The 21,552-nt window shown below is 47.3% G+C and overlaps 1 pseudogene; it reads left to right on the forward strand.

Moving 5' to 3' along the window:
- Nucleotides 1-6,542: 6,542 nt before the first annotated feature.
- On the forward strand, nt 6,543-11,827 carry LOC123989619 (annotated as a pseudogene).
- Nucleotides 11,828-21,552: the final 9,725 nt, after the last annotated feature.

The raw sequence follows: 21,552 nt of genomic DNA on the forward strand, positions 1-21,552 counted from the left end.
TTTGTCTCATTCCAGAAACCCAGTTGCCATGTTCAATTGAATCCCCTGCTTTTGTATAACAAGTTTATATGAGTTTGCCAAGTATCACATAGGCCTGTCTAGCATTGGCAGCAAGATCGTTGACCCCTGTGGAGTACAAGTAGGTCTTCTGAGAGCTGAACTGTGCCCTGTAGTAAAACTGAGAGAAAACAGATGAATCCATCGTTGGATTCGTTATGATCAACAACAACAAAATATGATAACGCCCTTTTAATGTAAGAGCTGTTTGAAAAGATCGCCTGAAATTTCAGCCTGTTTTGGTGGGATGGAGTTTTCGCCTGCCTTGTGACATCATCAAGCGGTAAATTAGTGGATTGACCAATAAGAAAGACAGTTCCAAACCTCTCTGCCAATAACAGCTAGTTTTCTGTTTTCCTGAAACATACTGTAGACCCTGGAGTGTGTGCTTTCAGAACACTGTTGCTGACAAGCCAGAGTGACTCATCTGGAAAGACACACCAAAGACAGGCAGAAATATAATTGGTTCATTTTATCGTGAAAATACTGTTGACCTTTGGTGAACTCCAGTTGCTAGAGAGGCAACTAAAATAAATAACTGACACCCTTAACATAGAGCCCCAGTCCGTTTTAGAATAGCAATAGGCCAGTGCTAAGTACTGGATCAAATTGTTTGGGACAAATCTCTCATCTAGATCTATAATAGAGTAATGTGGCTATTGAGCAAGTTGAAGAGACTAAACTGCTGGGTTTTAACCCTAGATAGCAAGCTATCATGGTCAAAACATATAGACTCAATGGTTACTAAAATGGGAAGAGGTCTGTCCATGATAAATCGTTGCTCTGCTTTCTTGATATCTCAGTCAAACAAACAGGTCCTACAGGCCCTAGTTTTGTCACACCTGGACTACTGACCAGTTGTGTGGTCAGGTGCGTCAAAGAAGGAAATTTTTGAAGTTGCAAATTGCAGTTGGTCCAGAACAAATTAGCACGTATTCCACTTAGATGTCCTCGGACAGCGAATGTCAATGGCACGCACGCCAATCTCTCCTGGCTCAAAGTTGAGGAGAGATTGACTGTATCACTATTGGTCTTTGTGCGAGGTGTTGATGTGCAGAAGGTACCGAACTGTCTGTTCAAGCAGTTGGCACACATTTCGGACACTCATCAGTACCACACAAGACATGCAACCAGAGGTCTCTTCACAGTCCCCAGGTCCAGAACAGAGGCTGGGAAACACACAGTATTAAAAAGAGCCATGGCTAAATGAAACTCTCTGCCACCCCAGGTAACTCAAACTAGAAATAAAATCAGATAAAAGAAAACAGATAAAAGAACACCTTACAACACGACAGGGACTGTGATGAGACACAGACTATTTTTATGCATTTTGTATTGTATTATGTATTGTTTTATGCATGTGATACGTGGTTGGGATACGACTGTGATATGTGGTTGTCTCGCCTGTCTATCTTAAGATGAATGCATTAGCTGAGGGTCGCTCTGGATGGGAGAATGTCTAAATTGTAATATAAATGTGTATGGTATATTTATTTATATTATGTACTTTATTTGTTGTGTTGTTTCCTGTTTGAATCCAGTAGCTGCTGCCTTGGAAACAGCTAATTGGGGATCCTACTAAATACTTAATACTTCCCTGGGGAATGAAAGGTAGGAATGTGGAAGACTATGGATAGAGGAATCAGAGATATCCAACAGAGCAGCCTCCCTGCTCTGAACACAATCTGTGACAATCTTCCAGTAGTCTCTCTGAACACACAGTCTCGCCATGGTAGCCTCCTGCATTAGTTACACCTGCCCTGGGAGAGTGTGGAGTTCTGTGACAGTCTAGGCAGTGAAGTGTGTGTCTGTGTGTGTGTGTGTGCGCGTCAGATTGACAGGTCGTCAGTCCCTCTCCACAGTCACTACCAAATCTTACAGCATAGAGAAACAGGCACGGGGCTAAGTGGAGGTGGGGTGTGTGTGTGTGTGTGTGTGTGTGTGTGTGTGTGTGTGTGTGTGTGTGTGTGTGTGTGTGTGTGTGTGTGTGTGTGTGTGTGTGTGTGTGTGTGTGTGTGTGTGTGTGTGTGTGTGTGTGTGTGTGTGTGTGTGTGTGTGTGTGTGTGTGTGTGTGTGTGTGTGTGTGTGTGTGTGTGCGTGCGTGTGTGTACTTTTTCATGTGTGTAGAGAGCTGGTGTGGCTATTACCGACCTGCTGAGATTGATACATTTACTGAGCTGAATGCTAACAAAGTGATGGAGAAAAAAACTGAATGTCATCTGCAACTGGAAGGGACAGGCAAAAGGAAAATAAACCCACTGCAAAGGAAGAGTGCGCTCCGGTTAAAAAAAATGCTGCTGTAAAAACAAAGCCTTGCCGAAAGCAAGTTTGCCTTACTATGATTAATTTAGTCTCTGTTGTACTCATACAGTATATGAGGAGACAACTGCCGTTTTCTACATGTCAATAATATGCATATTTCTTACTCTAACAAGGTATTATGGCTTTTGTGTGTTTGGAACTGTCCACTGTCAGAGTCCACGATTGTTCATACTTATTTTAACTTATAGTGATAGGGGGGAGTATTGGTGTTAGTCTGTGAGACTAGCCAAGCAATTATTTATGTTCAACTTCTCAAACATCGTCAATAAGAAACTTTCATGGTCCTTCCTCCCTTCCCCTTCGATTTCAAATCTTTTTTTAAATGGAAAACTTTTCGGTAAAAAAAAATTCTGTATGTATATCTACAGGAGTGGGAACATCCCTGAGCTGTCCTCTCTGTGTCCATCATTGTTCTGAAGGCTCAGTGGGCTGATGGGAGTGCACATTTCAGGAGAACGCTGCGTGCCTGGCATTGGAGAGCCTAGGGACACATTTCAGTGCGACACACTGCATTATTAATATTACGCTCATGTTCCCTGTGGAACCTCTTTTATTGCTCAATGTGTGGAACAGTGGGCAACGCCCAAAGACAAGAGCCGCATCCCAACACACAATACACTGGCATCCCAATACAGATCTAACACTGACTGGAGGAAGAGATTGTCCTGCACAACAGCGGAGAACGATGGGACAGAAAATAGAGGGGACATTAGGGGGGGATAAGAAACTAACGGAATCTTGACCCAAACTACTGTATTGAATCAGGGAAGAAAGCGGAATCCTACCATCACTATGACAGTAATGGAGTGTTACCGAAACCAACTTGTTAGATTCCGCCAAACGTTGAACAACAAATTGGTGCCTACTGTGGAGTCCCAATCATATCCCTTATCAGTGGCGGCCCACCCATTAGGGCATTATCCTAAAGGTGCGATAAATGTATACATTATCCTGTTTCAAAAATATATTGTTCAAAATAAGTGGTTCAGTTACTATTTTGCCAGCAGCAGCAGCTCCGCTGGCACATAGGCCATGCGCACATTGCTTGGATTGTTTTGTCAGCTATTTGCTATGGGGGGGGGACTGCATAAATTATAACAGCACCAAGTAAATGGACAGTCCTGGGGCGCTCAAATGTGCATCGGTTCATTCAGAACGTCTGGGTCTGTTCTAGTCTCCATCCCAATCAGTCTCTCGGTGCCAGATGGTTTACTTCCTCACGTGAGACTAGATCTGCTCTGTCAGGTACAGAGGGCACTAAAGCAAAAAGATGATTGTCATTAACTTGTAAATTAATAATCCTAACAGTCATGGGAGCCTGGGACACGATAAACCGAACAAATACATCCAACAAGAGTCCAAGGACAGACGGATACACTAGCTAGAACCTTCTCCTCACGGATCTGGCGCTCTCACCACTGGTGTCCCCCAGGGCTCTGTTCTACGCCCTCTCCTATTCTCGCTATACATCAAGTCACTTGGCTCTGTTATAACCTCACATGGTCTCTCCTATCATTGCTATGCAGACGACACACAATTAATCTTCTCCTTTCCCCCTTCTGATGACCAGGTGGCGAATCGCATCTCTGCATGTCTGGCAGACATATCAGTGTGGATGACGGATCACCACCTCAAGCTGAACCTCGGCAAGACGGAGCTGCTCTTCCTCCCGGGGAAGGACTGCCCGTTCCATGATCTCGCCATCACGGTTGACAACTCCATTGTGTCCTCCTCCCAGAGCACTAAGAACCTTTGTGATCCTGGACAACACCCTGTCGTTCTCAACCAACATCAAGGCGGTGGCCCGTTCCTGTAGGTTCATGCTCTACAACATCCGCAGAGTACGACCCTGCCTCACACAGGAAGCGGCGCAGGTCCTAATCCAGGCACTTGTCATCTCCCGTCTGGATTACTGCAACTCGCTGTTGGCTGGGCTCCCTGCCTGTGCCATTAAACCCCTTCAACTCATCCAGAACGCCGCAGCCCGTCTGGTGTTCAACCTTCCCAAGTTCTCTCACGTCACCCCGCTCCTCCGTTCTCTCCACTGGCTTCCAGTTGAAGCTCGCATCCGCTACAAGACCATGGTGCTTGCCTACGGAGCTGTGAGGGGAACGGCACCTCAGTACCTCCAGGCTCTGATCAGGCCCTACACCCAAACAAGGGCACTGCGTTCATCCACCTCTGGCCTGCTCGCCTCCCTACCACTGAGGAAGTACAGCTCCCGCTCAGCCCAGTCAAAACTGTTCGCTGCTCTGGCCCCCAATGGTGGAACAAACTCCCTCACGACGCCAGGACAGTGGAGTCAATCACCACCTTCCGCACCTCTTTAAGGAATACCTAGGATAGGATAAGTAATCCCTTTCACCCCCCCCTTTAAGATTTAGATGCACTATTGTAAAGTGACTGTTCCACTGGATGTCATAAGGTGAATGCACCAATTTGTAAGTCGCTCTGGATAAGAGCGTCTGCTAAATGACTTAAATGTAATGTAAATGTAATAAAAAAGCATGACAGTGGCTGGCCAATTTGATTGTTTAGCTAGTTACCGCCCATGCCAATCTCAAGTCCTTCTAAACTAACATCTGACTAACTCGGAAATATGGAGTTATTTCAGAATGAAAGTTAACTGGCGAGGGGAATCATGCTTTGTGACATTATGTTAACTAGCTATCCCGTTAGATTGTGTTTTAACTTACTGCATCTGCAGTGGCCACCACTGTCCCTTATAACTGGAGCCAGGAATCTTTCCTGATCATGCAACCTGACCAAGGGCCTTAGTTTATTTTTTTATTTTTTATTTTATGTTATTTAACCTTTATTTAACTAGGCAAATCAGAGTTAGAGTGTGGTATAATGCTATTCAGGTCACATGGCTAGGAAACACTCTGACCCTTTCTACTTGCTACCTGCACAACACACTGACTGCAGCACAACAGCCTTTGCATTTGAAACCCACATAGAGAGGCTGAGGCTCCCTCCTCCCACTCCAGCCTGCAGCACTCAGCCAGCCTCAGCCTGCAAGCTGCACTGAGACACCCCCCCCTCCTCCTCCCCTCTCCTCCCCCCCTCATTCTTTCATCAAACCTGCCAACTTCTCTCTCTGTCTCTCTGAAGAAAGCCAGTGGAGTGGGCCCACTGCTCCGCTCAGATCCTTTCCAATGGAGATATTAGCATTCATGCACTTTGAAAAGACACTTTATATAATTCTGTTATCAAAATGAATCATGCTGTATTTGTAATGTCCCCCCTTCCCCTCCACCACGCCAAAGTATCGCTGTTTTAGCAAAAGGTCAACGGCATCCTCTTGATCTCCTTACCAAAACACTATTTCCTATTTCCCCTTTTTCACTGAAGCAGTATTTTCTCTTTTAACCACATGCAGCAGTAGATTATTCCAAACCTCTGGGACTTCTTTATCAACCTGCTAGCCCAGGGGAAGAGAGGAAGATAAGAGAACAACAGAGGGAGGGGAGAGAAAAGAGAGGGAGGGGAGAGGAAAAAGTTGTGGTGCAGAGTGACAAAGAATTACAGCGCTAAAAGAAATCAAGAGAAAGGAGATTAAGGACGTGACCACAGAGCTTGCCTAGATGACTGGGTTGTCCCAGAGGATAACCCTGACTCCCCACGGCAGTGTGTGTGTGTGTGTGTGTGTGTGTGTGTGTGTGTGTGTGTGTGTGTGTGTGTGTGTGTGTGTGTGTGTGTGTGTGTGTGTGTGTGTGTGTGTGTGTGTGTGTGTGTGTGCGTGCGTGCGTGCGTGCGTGCGTGCGTGCGTGCGTGCGTGCGTGCGTGCGTGCGTGCGTGCGTGCGTGCGTGCGTGCGTGCGTGCGTGTGTGTGTGTGCACATGCATCTGCATACATGCACTACTGCGTGTGTGTGCAAGTGTAAGTGTGTTCATGTGTGTCTCCTTGATCCTCCAGTTCACTGGGGGCACCGCCACACTGGACCTGAGCTCATAACCTTTATATCTATGGTTCAGAGTGCACAGTGACAGTCGCACAGCGCACATAAAGCTGAGGACACTGGACTGTAGGCTCATAGAGCTGGGGGTCAGAGAGCCTAACATGCAATTTAGTTATCATTACTTCTGCCCTGTGCCTAGCTGGGCCAGACAGATAAAGCTGTGGCTGTCATGACATTTTGTCAGCCGGTTAATGTCATGCAAATGACTGCCGGTCTCACGGTAATTGACCGTTAACTAACATAAACATGATTGACATCTCCAGGCTTCCACATATACAAGCCGCTGATGCTCGCGTTTGGAACATCTACATTTAAGAAAGTTTAAGTAATCAATTTCAAATACACCATCACAATAAATCCCTTATTTATTGTATTCAGGTCTAAAGAAACATTATGACATGAAGAAAATGTATTTCGGGAGAACAGAATAGGAGTTGGCCTACTGTATGTTATCTGGCTATGCACCATGCCATAGGCTGTAGGCTCATTTATTTAGCAGACAAGATATGCTTATAAGTCCCGTTATATTATATGATTATATAGTAAGTAGAATATAATTGAACTGAATAAAATAGAAATGATGTTTTTCCCATTCTGGAGAGAGTGTGCAGATGACGTGGCTATGTTGAGCATAAAAGTGATCATTTGAAATAGATCCTATATGTTAGATTTAGAGTTGTTTGGTAACTTTAGTTGTGAACGACACAAACCTTAGAATGTCTTAGAAATCAAAACATATACGGACTGCATGATGTCACTATGGGATTGGAAAAAGTTGCAAAAAAAGTCTGCTCTGTTCCTTCCCTCAGGCTGCACACAAGCTGTTCAACATATTTTCACCCATCAGACTATTCTCAATTCAAGGCAAAACCCCAGACTTAGAAATGACTGGAGAGCTTGCTTCAGTGCAGTCAATGAAGAGCACAACCACATGGAAATATTTATTGGAAGAGGTTGGTTAATAAGTGTGTGGCAAAGCTGGGACTGAGTTTTTTAAAGTTATCCAGTGTGACCACTGATGAGTGCCCAATCTTGACAGGAAAAAACATTGGCCTTTTGAAACGGATAAAGTAGCTGAGCTGAACCCAGATCAGAAAATGATTTTCCTGCATTGCATTATTCATCAAGAGGTGCTCTGTAAATGTGTTCTGAAAATGAGCCATGTTGTGGAGACAGTCACTAATGTGGTAAACTTTTTAAGAACAAAATATTGAAACCACAGGTAGTTGTTGTCTCACTGTTGGAAGAGACAGAGTCGGGTCATGCAGATCTCCCCCTTGGGGAAGGTGCTTAAAAGGGTGTGGGACCTGAAGTCGGAGATTGCTGAGTTTTTGCAAATTAAAGGAAATAGTACATTTGCATCACCTGCCAGATAAATAAAGTTGGCTGATTTTGCCTTCACCGTGGACATCATGGCCCTCATGAATGAACTGAATTCCAAACTACAAGGGAAGGGACTTTTTGCACATCAGATGTACATCCTTGTCAAAGCCTTCAAGGGAAAATGACTCCCCCTGACCTGGCAAGTAGAAGCCATCAATCCCACCCACCTTCTGACACTACTATTCTGTTCCCTATCAGATGACCAGCGGGAGAAGTAGACATCTCTGCTGAGTGCTTTGAGTGGTGAGTTTTCTTCTCCTTTTGAGGATTTAAAAGTGTTGAAAAATGACATGCTGTTGGTTTCCTCTCCTTTCACCTTCAATGTGGATAACGCTTCCACTGACCTGCAACTTGAACTTATTGATCTTCAGTCTGATGCAGTGATTGGAGAACTATTCAAAACAATGTCACCGACAAGGTTCTATGCATCTCTCAATGAACAAAACTTTCCAAAGATTAGGAGTTATGCTCAGAAGATGTTTGTACTGTTTGGGTCAACCTATGTATGTGAACAGACATTTTACATTTACATACATTTACATTTACATTTTCAGTGATGAAATATAACAAGTCAAGGCACAGATCATCTCTCACCTCTCAGCAATCCTGCTCATAGCGACATCAGAAACTATACCTGACTTCACTGCTCTGGTCAATGCCCGACAGAGACTTCACTCCTCACACTGATTGAGTAGTTTAAATGTAATGTTGAGCTCTCCCTCTTTCTTGTGTTTTTGTGCATACGAGTTAACAAGAGTTCTGTCCATGGTGCTGAATGCACAGTGTAGTTTTCCCTACGTGTAGTTCATTGCATGTTTAATAATGAAAATACCTGCCAAAAGGAGAACATGGATGTGGTTTATTTCTGTGCATGTTAAAAAAGTAAAATAAGTAGCATATCTGGACATGATTTACAGTCGATATATCTGTCAACACAGTCATACACATGATGTATAATCCTGTAATATGATTCTGGCCCTAGATATATTCTGGCAAAAAAATATATTCTAATGTGCCCCTCCATGGAAAGTAATTGCCCAGGCCTGGGTTAGAGAGACAACAGAGCCCTGAGTACCAGGTCATTAGCAACCTGACGGTTATTAGCGAATTGGGTGCTACCAACACATGTCCAGAGTGCATAAAAGAAGATTACCATGACTCAACGGTCACGTGGAATTTGACTGCGGTCATGACTTATGGATGCCGGTGTGGCGATAATACAGTCACCACAACAGCCATACAGGCTTCTAAACAGCTTCTACCTTCAAGCCATAAGACTCCTGAACATCTAGTCAAATGGCTACCCAAACTATTCGCATTGCCCCCTCCCCCCCTCCCCTCTCCACACCACTGCCACTCTCTGTTGTCATCTATGCATAGTCACTTTAATTAACTCTACCTACATGTACCTACTACCTCACCTAACCGGTGCCCCCGCACATTGACTCTGTACCGGCACCCCCCTGTATATAGTCTCCACATTGACTCTGTACCGGCACCCCCTGTATATAGTCTCCACATTGACTCTGTACCGGCACCCCCTGTATATAGTCTCCACATTGACTCTGTACCGGCACCCCCTGTATATAGTCTCCACATTGACTCTGTACCGGCACCCCCTGTATATAGTCTCCACATTGACTCTGTACCGGCACCCCCTGTATATAGTCTCCACATTGACTCTGTACCGGCACCCCCTGTATATAGTCTCCACATTGACTCTGTACCGGCACCCCCTGTATATAGTCTCCACATTGACTCTGTACCGGCACCCCCTGTATATAGTCTCCACATTGACTCTGTACCGGCACCCCCTGTATATAGTCTCCACATTGACTCTGTACCGGCACCCCCTGTATATAGTCTCCACATTGACTCTGTACCGGCACCCCCTGTATATAGTCTCCACATTGAGTCTCCACATTGACTCTGTACCGGCACCCCCTGTATATAGTCTCCACATTGACTCTGTACCGGCACCCCCTGTATATAGTCTCCACATTGACTCTGTACCGCACCCCCTCTATATAGCACCCCCTCTATATAGTCTCCACATTGACTCTGTACCGGCACCCCCTGTATATAGTCTCCACATTGACTCTGTACCAGTACCCCCTGTATATAGTCTCCACATTGACTCTGTACCGGCACCCCCTGTATATAGTCTCCACATTGACTCTGTACCGGCACCCCCTGTATATAGTCTCCACATTGACTCTGTACCGGCACCCCCTGTATATAGTCTCCACATTGACTCTGTACCGGCACCCCCTGTATATAGTCTCCACATTGACTCTGTACCGGCACCCCCTGTATATAGTCTCCACATTGACTCTGTACCGGCACCCCCTGTATATAGTCTCCACATTGACTCTGTACCGGCACCCCCTGTATATAGTCTCCACATTGACTCTGTACCGGCACCCCCTGTATATAGTCTCCACATTGACTCTGTACCGGCACCCCCTGTATATAGTCTCCACATTGACTCTGTACCAGTACCCCCTGTATATAGTCTCCACATTGACTCTGTACCGGCACCCCCTGTATATAGTCTCCACATTGACTCTGTACCGGCACCCCCTGTATATAGTCTCCACATTGACTCTGTACCGGCACCCCCTGTATATAGTCTCCACATTGACTCTGTACCGGCACCCCCTGTATATAGTCTCCACATTGACTCTGTACCGGCACCCCCTGTATATAGTCTCCACATTGACTCTGTACCGGCACCCCCTGTATATAGTCTCCACATTGACTCTGTACTGTATATAGGCACCCCCCTGTATATATTATGTGATTCTTTTACTGCTGCTCTTTAATTACTTATTACTTTTATATCTTTTATTCTTATCCGTATTTTTTTTAAACTGCACTGTTGGTTAGGGGCTCATAAGTTAGCATTTCACTGTAAGGTTGTATTCGGCGCATGTGACCAATACAATTTGATTTGATTTGAAATGTGCTTGGGATGGTTGTTAGATAAAACCGCTTGGTGATGTGTTGACAGTGAGGATGAGAACTAATGGTTTTTTGAGCCGCAGGGAATGCAAGCTCCAGAGGGTCTCGAAGCTAAGCAATTCCTGGTGAACATTCAAAGTCCTCCCCCCACACACACACACTGTCAATGCTGGGTATAACAAACGACTATTAAACAACCTTTTGATTGCTTTTGTTTTTGCGTCTGTGTATGTTTGTGTGTGCGCGTCTTCGAGCCATGAGTCAATCTGTGCTTCCAGGTTTGAAGGCAACTGAATTAATTAATTTGCATCTGTACATCCCTCTCGCTCCCGTCTCTCTCTCTCTCCCCCATCTATCTTGTTCTCTCTCTCAGAAATAAAAGTGTTTTTGTGCCTCCTGCCTGTCATTATGCCTGAGTGGGTACATTGGGACAACACTAACTGACGGAATATGTCACAGGCTGTCTGAATACGACGAGATTGAAACGGCGTCTACCACATTGAGTGCTTAGGTGATTATGCCTTACTGAAATGTATGAAAGGTTATTGCACTAGCTGGTTATATATTCTCCTCAGGCTAATACAAGCAGATAAGCAAGCAGCCAGCAGCACAGCCCTAGCGCTTGTTGTTATGTCTTTGCTTCGTGAGGTGTTTGCTATGTCTCCACACATGGAAGAAATCAACGCCAAGACATCCTTATTTAGCAGAGAGGTTTGCACAGCCTGTCTGGGAATCCTAGATCCCCACCTTATTCTAGAACGGAAATAAGGATGTTGGCATGTCGGCACCTCAAAATCCTCTCACGCTCAAAGTTTTCATGGCTCTGTCTAGACAAACTTAAGCAGTTTTCAGCACCCCAAAACATTTAGATTCCACACCTTGTGTGTGGCTGTGTCTGCCCTGGGATTCCCTATGGAGAGACAGTGGCACAGCCTGTGTGATGCCTAGAGATTCCCTGTGGAGGGCTAGGCAGGGAGCTGCATGTTAAGCCTGCCTAGAGCGCCTCATCTATACTGCTGGCTGCTAATGGTGAAAGGATTTATTGAACATTTTAAGAATAGACACTTTATTTTGTACAGTGCCTTCAGAAAGTATTCATACCTCTTAACTTATTCCACATTTTGTTGTGTTACAGCCTGAATTCCAAACGGATTCAGATTTCTTTTCTCACCCATCTACACGCAATACCACAAAATGACAAAGTGAAAACATGTTTTTACAAATGTATTGAAAATGAAATACAGAAATATCTCATTTACATAAGTACTCACACGCCTGAGTTAGAATCACCTTTGGCAGCGATTACAGCTGTGAGTCTTTCAGGGTAAGTCTAAGGGCTTTGCACACCTGGATTGTATAATATTTGCACATTATTATTTTTTAAATTCTTCAAGCCCTGTCAAATTGTTTGTTGAACAGCCATTTTCAACTCTTGCCATAGATTTTCAAGCCAACTTTAAGTCAAAACTGTAATTAGGCCACTCAGGAACATTCAATATCATCTTGGTAAGCAACTCTAGTGTGTATTAGGCCTTGTGTTTTAGGCTATTGTTCTGCTGAAAGGTGAATTTGTCTCTCAGTGTCTGTTGGAAAGGTTTTCCTCTAGGATTTTGCCAGTGCTTAGCTCTACTCCATTTCTTTCTTTCCTAAAAAAATCTCCCTTGTCCTTGCTGATGACAAGCATACCCATAACATGATGAAGCAGCCAGCACCATACTTAAAAATATGAACAGTGATGTGTTGTGTTGGATTTGCCCCAAAGGTAACACTTTGTATTCAGGAGATAAAGTTAATTTCGTTGCCACATTTTTTGCAGTTTTACTTTAGTGCTTTATTGCAAACAGGATGCACGTTTTGGAATATTTTTAATGCTGTAGAGGCTTCCTTTTTTCAACGTGTGTCACGTTGTCTAATGATTGGAGACTAATAGGGTTTTTTATTTACTCCACCCAAACAAAAGAGTGAGGTGTAAACCTCTAAATAATACACGGGAAAAGACCTGTAAAACAAGTGCAAAAATAACACGTAGCATGGAAGCCGATACAACAGCACAGGCACTCATAGGACCAATGGACATGGTAACAATAACCAAAAAGGACAATGGGGAACAGAGGGCACATATATACACACATACTAACCAGGGGGAATGGGAACCAGGTGTGCATAATAAGACAAGACAGTCCAACTTGCCACGAGATCGGAGCCACGATCTTAGCAGCAGGAAGGACAGGCATGTCCGTGTCATCTCGAATGGCAGGAGCGTAGACTCGGGACAGGGCATCCGGTTTGAGATTCTTCGACCCGGGCCGATAGGTGAGGATAAACTGGAATCGATTGAAGAAAAGAGACCATCTAGCTTGTCTAGAGTTCAACCGCTTCGCCTGCTGGATATACTCCAGATTTTTGTGGTCCGTAAGCACTTGAAACGGGTGAGAAGCCCCCTCGAGCCAGTGTCTCCATTCCTTCAAAGCCATCTTAACCGCTAGGAGTTCACGATCCCCCACATCGTAGTTCCTCTCAGCCGGGGTAAGCCGGTGTGAGAAGAAAGCGCACGGATGAAGCTTCTTGTCTTCACCCCTCTGAGACAGGACAGCTCCAACACCAACCTCTGAGGCGTCTACCTCCACCACAAACGGTTCATCCGTAGTCGGTAGTATCAGGATGGGAGCAGAGAGGACGCGCTGCTTGAGTCCTTGGAAGGCCGTCTCAGCTTCTCTTCCCCACAAAAACCTTGCATTGCCACCCTTGGTTAAAGCTGAGAGAGAGGCTGCCACCAAGCTGAAGTTCTTGATGAACTTGCGGTAAAAGTTAGTGAAGCCCAGGAAACGCTGAACTTCCTTAACGGATTTGGGGGTGGGCCAATCCGCTACCGCCCCTACCTTCCTGGGGTCCATTTGGACTCGACCGGGTTCCACTACAAATCCCAGGAATTGTACTCGGGATGAATGGAATTCACATTTTTCCGGCTTAACGTACAGATGGCTGTCTAGGAGGCATTTGAGTACTTGTCTGACATGCTTTGTGTGTTCTTGAAGAGAGCTCGAAAAGATGAGGATGTCATCCAAGTAAACGAACACAAATATGTTAAGCATATTCCTAAGCACATCGTTTATGAGCGCTTGGAACACCGCTGGGCGTTGGTCAGGCCGAAGGGCATCACCAAGTATTCATAGTGACCAGTAGGCGTGTTGAAAGCGGTCTTCCACTCGTCACCAGGTCTGATCCGCACAAGATGGTATGCGTTCCGCAGGTCAAGCTTAGTGAAAACAATTGCTTCCTGGAGCAGCTCGAAGGCTGTGGCCATAAGGGGTAGCGGGTAACGGTTACGGACGGTTATGGCATTGAGTCCCCAGTAGTCGATGCAAGGACGTAATCCTCTGCTCTCATCCTTCTAGATCTATCGGCTGCCTTCGATACTGTGAACCATCAGATCCTCCTCTCCACCCTCTCCGAGTTGGGCATCTCCGGCGCGGCCCACGCTTGGATTGCGTCCTACCTGACAGGTCGCTCCTACCAGGTGGCGTGGCGAGAATCTGTCTCCTCACCACGCGCTCTCACCACTGGTGTCCCCCAGGGCTCTGTTCTTGGCCCTCTCCTATTCTCGCTATACACCAAGTCACTTGGCTCTGTCATAACCTCACATGGTCTCTCTTATCATTGCTATGCAGACGACACACAATTAATCTTCTCCTTTCCCCCTTCTGATGACCAGGTGGCGAATCGCATCTCTGCATGTCTGGCAGACATATCAGTGTGGATGACGGATCACCACCTCAAGCTGAACCTCGGCAAGACGGAGCTGCTCTTCCTCCCGGGGAAGGACTGCCCGTTCCATGATCTCGCCATCACGGTTGACAACTCCATTGTGTCCTCCTCCCAGAGCGCCAAGAACCTTGGCGTGATCCTGGACAACACCCTGTCGTTCTCAACTAACATCAAGGCGGTGGCCCGTTCCTGTAGGTTCATGCTCTACAACATCCGCAGAGTACGACCCTGCCTCACACAGGAAGCGGCGCAGGTCCTAATCCAGGCACTTGTCATCTCCCGTCTGGATTACTGCAACTCGCTGTTGGCTGGGCTCCCTGCCTGTGCCATTAAACCCCTTCAACTCATCCAGAACGCCGCAGCCCGTCTGGTGTTCAACCTTCCCAAGTTCTCTCACGTCACCCTGCTCCTCCGTTCTCTCCACTGGCTTCCAGTTGAAGCTCGCATCCGCTACAAGACCATGGTGCTTGCCTACGGAGCTGTGAGGGGAACGGCACCTCAGTACCTCCAGGCTCTGATCAGGCCCTACACCCAAACAAGGGCACTGCGTTCATCCACCTCTGGCCTGCTCGCCTCCCTACCACTGAGGAAGTACAGCTCCCGCTCAGCCCAGTCAAAACTGTTCGCTGCCCTGGCCCCCCAATGGTGGAACAAACTCCCTCACGACGCCAGGACAGCGGAGTCAATCACCACCTTCCGGAGACACCTGAAACCCCACCTCTTTAAGGAATACCTAGGATAGGTTAAGTAATCCCTCTCACCCCACCCCCCTAAGTTTTAGATGCACTATTGTTAAGTGACTGTCCCACTGGATGTCATAAGGTGAATGCACCAATTTGTAAGTCGCTCTGGATAAGAGCGTCTGCTAAATGACTTAAATGTAAATGTAAATGTAATCCACCGTCTTTCTTGGCCACAAAGAAAAACCCTGCTCCCGCCGGGGAGGTGGCTGGACGCATGAGGCCTGCTTCCAGAAAGTGCTTGATGTAGGTATCCATAGCAGCTCGTTCGGGTGGAGATAGGGAAAAGATCCGACCCCTGGGGGGGGCAAGTGCCCGGAAACAGTTCGATGGGGCAATCATAAGGTCTATGGGGTGGTAGCATGGTGGCCCTCTGTTTGCTAAATACCAGTTTGAGGTCATGGTAACACTCGGGAACTCGGGTCAGGTCGATGGATTCTAAAGACTCGGGAGTAGAACTCGGGGAATTCGGGAAAATACAAGTAGCTTGGCACGTAGGACCCCACTGCTTGATAGTGCCCACAGACCAGTCGATATGAGGGTTATGGCTGTGAAGCCAGGGGTATCCAAGGACGAGAGGGAACTCGGAACAGGAGATCAAATGAAAGTTAATCAATTCCTGGTGTTGTGAAACTGAAAGTCGCAAGGAGGTAGTGACATGAGTGACAAGTCTAGATCCCAAAGGGCTTCCATCCAATGTAGTAACCCTCATGGGGTCACTTAGAGGTTCAGAGGGAACGCCATTCTCCTTCGCCCAGACACCATCCATGAAGTTACCTGCGGCTCCAGAGTCTACCAAGGCTTGAAGGTGAAGCTTGTGGTTGTCCCAGGAAAGGGTGACTGGAATGAGCAGACGGGAGTTGGACGGATGGGAGGAAGTTATGTTTCCCGTTACAGTTCCCCCCGGTCTGTACGGGACAGAGCGTTTCCCTGGAGCCCGGGACACGTGGAACAGAAATGGCCCGGTTTGCCGCAATATAGACAGCGTCGCTCCCTCATCCGGCGGTCTGTCTCCGCCTGGGAGATGCGTCCAATCTGCATGGGTTCCGGTGGAGCCAGCGAGGATAAAGGTGGGGACTCGGAGCTGGGACTGATAGGGGCTAGAGGTCTACGGTTGAGTTCTCTCTCTCTCAGACGCTGGTCAATGCGTGAGGCCAACTTGATCAGGGACTCAAGATTGTCCGGTGGTTCCCGAGTGGCCAGTTCATCTTGGATAGTGTCGGAAAGGCCTTTCAGAAAGCACACCGTGAGCGCCTCGTTGTTCCAGCCACTCGCTGCTGCCACCGTGCGGAACTGGATGGCATAGTCCGTTACGCTGCGCCGACCTTGGTGGAGAGTCAGGAGCTGTTTGGCTGAGTCAGGACCACTGCTTGGGCCTTGAAACACTCGTTTGAATTCCTCAGCAAAGGCAGAGTAGCTGGCACAGCAGGAACTATGGGCATCCCACACAGCAGTAGCCCAGGCCAGGGCTTTTTCCGACAGCAGGGTGATGATATATGCGATCTTAGACCGGTCGGTGGGGAACGACGAGGGTTGCAGCTTGAAGGAGAGAGAACATTGGGTGAGAAACCCTTTACAAGCACTTGGATCACCTGAGAACCGTTGGGGAGGTGGAAGACGAGGTTCAGCCAGAGGGTTAACTGCCATGGGTACGTGAATCTGAGGTACTGGGACGGGAACTGTTGCCGGGGTAAGTCGATCAGATATCTGCTTTATGGAAGTCAGCATCTCCGACAGAAGATGAGAATGTCTAGACATTAAGGCCTCTTGCTGAACCAGGGCGGCTTCGTGGCGTTGGACAGTCTCCTTGTGGTGGGACAGCATGGCAACAAGGTCCTGGGAACTGGCTGCCTCTGGGTTCATTTTTGGCTCTGTGTTTCTGTCAGGACCCGGTTACGAACCCGGGTCTCCGGAGTGAGAAACAGTCACTTAACCAACTGAGCCACGAATAGTTGGCAGAACCCAGAAGATGAGGCAGACACAGCAGTACTTGAGACGGTGTATTTAATGAAGTAAAAAGTGAAGTTCTTCAGGTAAACATGTAACTCCACAACCTCAAAAGGAATTCCACAAGAACAAAGGTAATCCTCCAAGACAAAAAGGTAAATCCACAAGGTGGAAGGTATAGCACAAAAAGCCTAAAAAGATACTCAAAAACAAACAAACAAGAACAAAAAACAGAATTCCACAAGAGAGTCCACCGGGATCAACAAGAGTTCACAGAGTACTAGGGCTGGGTGCTAACATACAAACACAGAGCAAATAACTGAGGAAAACAAAGGGTTTAAATACAATCAGGGGAAACGAGGCACAGGTGCAAATAATAATGGGGATCAAGGGAAAACAAAAGGTCAAAAGGCACAATGGGGGCATCTAGTGACCAAAAACCGGAACAACCCTGGCCAAATCCTGACAAATGTTCTCCGGGATCCCGTAATGCCGAAAGACGTGCGTAAAAAGAGCCTCCGTGGTTTGAATGACCGACGGGAGCCAAGGCCTCTGCCTTGGAGCAGAGGAAGGAGGTGACAAGCTTTGAAAACCGGTCCACAAACTACGAGAACAGTGGTGTTCCCCTGGAGGGGTGAAGGTCAGTAACAAAGTCCAGCAAGAGGTGAGACCAGGGTCATTGTGGAACTGGCAGGGGAAGCAGATGGAGCAGGAAGAGACGTAAACCCTGACGTCCCTCTCGAAGGTAGGGCCTATCACCGGATGACCCGACACAGGCACCGTGTGCACCCAGGTAAGAAGGCGGTCCCGCACACCCGTAGGCACGTAGGAGCGGTTCTCCGGGCATTGTGCAGGTGCAGGTTCTGAACGCATGGCCTGCCGTATGTCGGCGTCCACGTCCCACACCACTGGCGCGATGTTACAGGATGGAGGGATGATGGGGGTCTCCTCTCCCTCCCTCTCCTCTGTGTCATAGAGTCAAGACAGGGTGTACGCCTTCACGTTCTTTGAGCCTGGCCTATAAGAAAGCGTGAATTGGAACCTGGTGAAGAATAGAGCCCACCTGGCCTGTCTCGAGTTTAGCCTCTTCGCTGCCCTAATGCACTCCAGGTTACGGTGTTCCATCCACACCAGGAAAGGGTTTTTGGACCCCTCCAGCCAGTGCCTCCTTGCCTTCCAAGCCTTCTTGACCACCAAGAGTTCCCGGTCCCCTACTTAGTAGTTTCTCTGGGCGGGTCTCAGCTGCTTGGAGTAAAAGACGCAGGGCCGCAGCTTTGGAGGGGTTCTGGTGCGCTGGTACAGCACTGCGCTGACTCCTACTTAAGGAGGCATCCACCTCGACGATGAAGGGAAGTGAGGGTTCAGAATGTGCCAGCACGGGAGCAGTGGTGAAATGTGCCTTCAGTGTCTCAAACTCCCTCTACGCCTCCGCCGTCCAACGGAGCCGCTCAGCAGGGAGTTAAGGAGCACGACCACTGTGCTGAAGCCCTGGATGAACCTCCGGGAATAGTTTGACGAACCCCAGGAATCACTGGACTACTTTCACAGAGTTGGGGATGGGCAATGACCTGACTGCGCCGACGCGCTGCTCCTCCATCTCCACTCCCTCTGTGGATATGAGGTATCCCAAAAAGGACACGGACCGTTGGAAAAACAAACATTTCTCTTGTTTAACGTATAGATCATGCTCCAAAAGTCTTCCCAGCACAGACCTGACTAACGAGACATGCTGGGCTCAGTCAGCAGAATATACCAAAATGTTGTCTACATAAAGCACTATGCCCTGTCCCAGCATATCCCGAAACCATACGTTAATAAAGGCCTGGAAGACTGAAGGAGCATTAGACAGGTCAAAAGCCATCATGAGGTACACAAATGTGCACCAGATTGTAGGTGCTCCTCATGTCCAGTTTAATGAAGTAATGTGCCCCATGCATTTGTTTGATGATGGTTGGGATGAGGGCTAAAGGATAGCTGAACTTAACAGAGGCTGTATTCAGAGTTCGATAATCAATGCAGGGGCGCAGTCCCTCATCTTTCTTTTAACAAAAAAGAAGCTTGAGAAGGCTGGTGACGTAGAGGGGCGGATAAAACCCTGCTGGAGGCTCTCTTGTACGTAGGTCTCCATGGCCTCGGTCTCCGCATAGGAGTGGGGATAGACGTGTCCTCTCGGGAGGGATGTGTCAGACAGCAGGTCAATGGCACAGTCCCAGGGGCGATGAGGAGGCAGGCGTGTAGCCTGGGTCTTAGAGAAAACCCGGTGCAGATCCTGGTGTTCCTCCGGTAAATCCATTTGAGAGGTGTGGTCTGGACTTTCCACCGTAGTGGTGTTGACAGACACGCTGGACACCTCCTCTGACAGTCCTGCGACCAACCCAGCAGTCTCCCCTCGGACTAGGAAATAACAAGGTTATGCCAACTCAACCCAATGGGGTGCGTGGGGGTGACTATCTATCAAAAAGGTGATCTATTCTAAATAAGTGTCATGGGTTAGCAGAAAAACGGGAACAGTGATGTGATGTACGAGCCATGTCTCTATTGGACGATTATCCAGGGCTCAAACCGAAATGGGTGACTGTAGGGGAACCAAAGGAATGCGTAATGCAGTGGCAGCTCTGGAAATTCCCGGCAGCTCCGGAAATCAATCAGAGCTAACGGGAGTGAGGGGCTCGGGGTTTCAGGAAATTTTATGGGAAAAGACACTGGTTGAGTTGACAGAAAAGGAGTGGAGATCTTGCATCCTACCTGGGTTGGAGCGGTGGAATTCCCTGGCGTGTCACCTCCTCGCCTGTTAGTGGGTAGAGGGCAGGTCGGAGAGAAATGACCCCTTTCTCCACAATATGAGCAGGTGCCCAGATTCCTCCTTTTCCTACGCTCTGCCTCGGACAAACGTGCAGAGCCCACCTCCATCCTCTGGCCACTGAGCAGGTGTAGCCATGGGCTCCGGATTCTCTGCAGGTCTTCGGCTGGAGCGCAGGAGGTTGTCCGAACGAATCGCCATGCTGATGAGCTGGTTGAGTGACAGGTAGTCATCATGGCAGGCTAACTCCAACTGTACCTCCTCCCTCAGTCCGCTGCGGAACGCACAATAACACGTAGCATGGAAGGACAATGAGGAACAGAGGGCACATACTAATCAGCGGGAATGGGAACAAGGTGTGCGTAATGAATCCGGGGTTGGTGGTAATGATCCAGTGATGCCTAAAAAGCCGGTGACGTAGACCTCTGGAACTTGTGAAAGGAATGAGCAGCAGGGGGAACTGTCATTTGGGTTAGTATTGAGGAGTAACTACAATGTTGTTGATCCATCCTCAGTTTTCTCCTATCAGAGCCATTAAACACTGTGACTGTTTTAAAGTCACCATGGTCCTCAAGGTGAAATCCCTGAGCGGTTTCCTTCCTCTCCGACAACTGAGATAGGAAGGACGCCTGTATCTTTGTATTGACTGGGTGTATTGATACACCATCCAAAGTATAATTAATAACCTTGTCGTGCTCAAAGGGATATTCAATGTATGTTAATGTATCCACCAGTAGGTGCCCGTATTTGCGAGGCATTGGAAAACCTCTCTCGTCTTTGTGGTTGACTCTGTGTTTGAAATTCACTGCTCGACTGAGGAACCTAACAGATAATTGTATGTCTGGGGAACAGAGATGAGGTAGTCATTCCAAATCATCTTAAACACTATTATTGCACACATTCAATTTATGTGACTTGTTAAGCAAATGTTTAATGCTGAATTTATTTAAGCTTGCCATAACAAATATGTTGAATACTTATTGACTCAAGACATTTAACATTTAAATGTTTTATTCATTTGTAAAAATTTCTAAAAACATAATTCCATTGTGACATGATGGGGTATGGTGTGTAGGCCGGTGAAACAATCTCAATTGAATCTATTTTAAATTCAGGCTGTAACACAACAAAATGTGGAAAAAGCCAAAGGATGTGAATACTTTCTGACGCAGCTGTATGTGTGCTTTCCCTCTTTCCCAATTCGACAAGAATTATATCGCCGTTTTACATGTTATTATATGGATTAACATCTACTTTCTTGTAGTTTGAATAGTGCAGAACGGATGGATGGAGCTTTGGGAGTTCTGTCTGTCAACAGACAAGACTGAAGGCAGCAGGGCCGGCAGATAGCTTCTGGTATCAACTGCCCAAAGGGGGGAAGGGGAAGGGGTTGAAAAGGGATGAATAAAAGACAGGAGACCATGTTAGCCTTCAAGGCTGCAGGAGCTCCAGTCAGCGCTGTTTAGGGCCAATGTGATTCGTCAGGGATAGGGAGCAGAAGCCTTGCTGCTGTTATGTTGGCCCCTCCTGTCTGTCACGTCACCCTGAGAAAGACAATCTCTTTTCATTAGAGCCATTCTCACACTGCCATCTGAGGTGCTCCAACACACACA

The sequence above is a fragment of the Oncorhynchus gorbuscha genome, linkage group LG11 (assembly GCF_021184085.1).
Source record: "Oncorhynchus gorbuscha isolate QuinsamMale2020 ecotype Even-year linkage group LG11, OgorEven_v1.0, whole genome shotgun sequence".
Taxonomy (NCBI): Eukaryota; Metazoa; Chordata; class Actinopteri; order Salmoniformes; family Salmonidae; genus Oncorhynchus; species Oncorhynchus gorbuscha.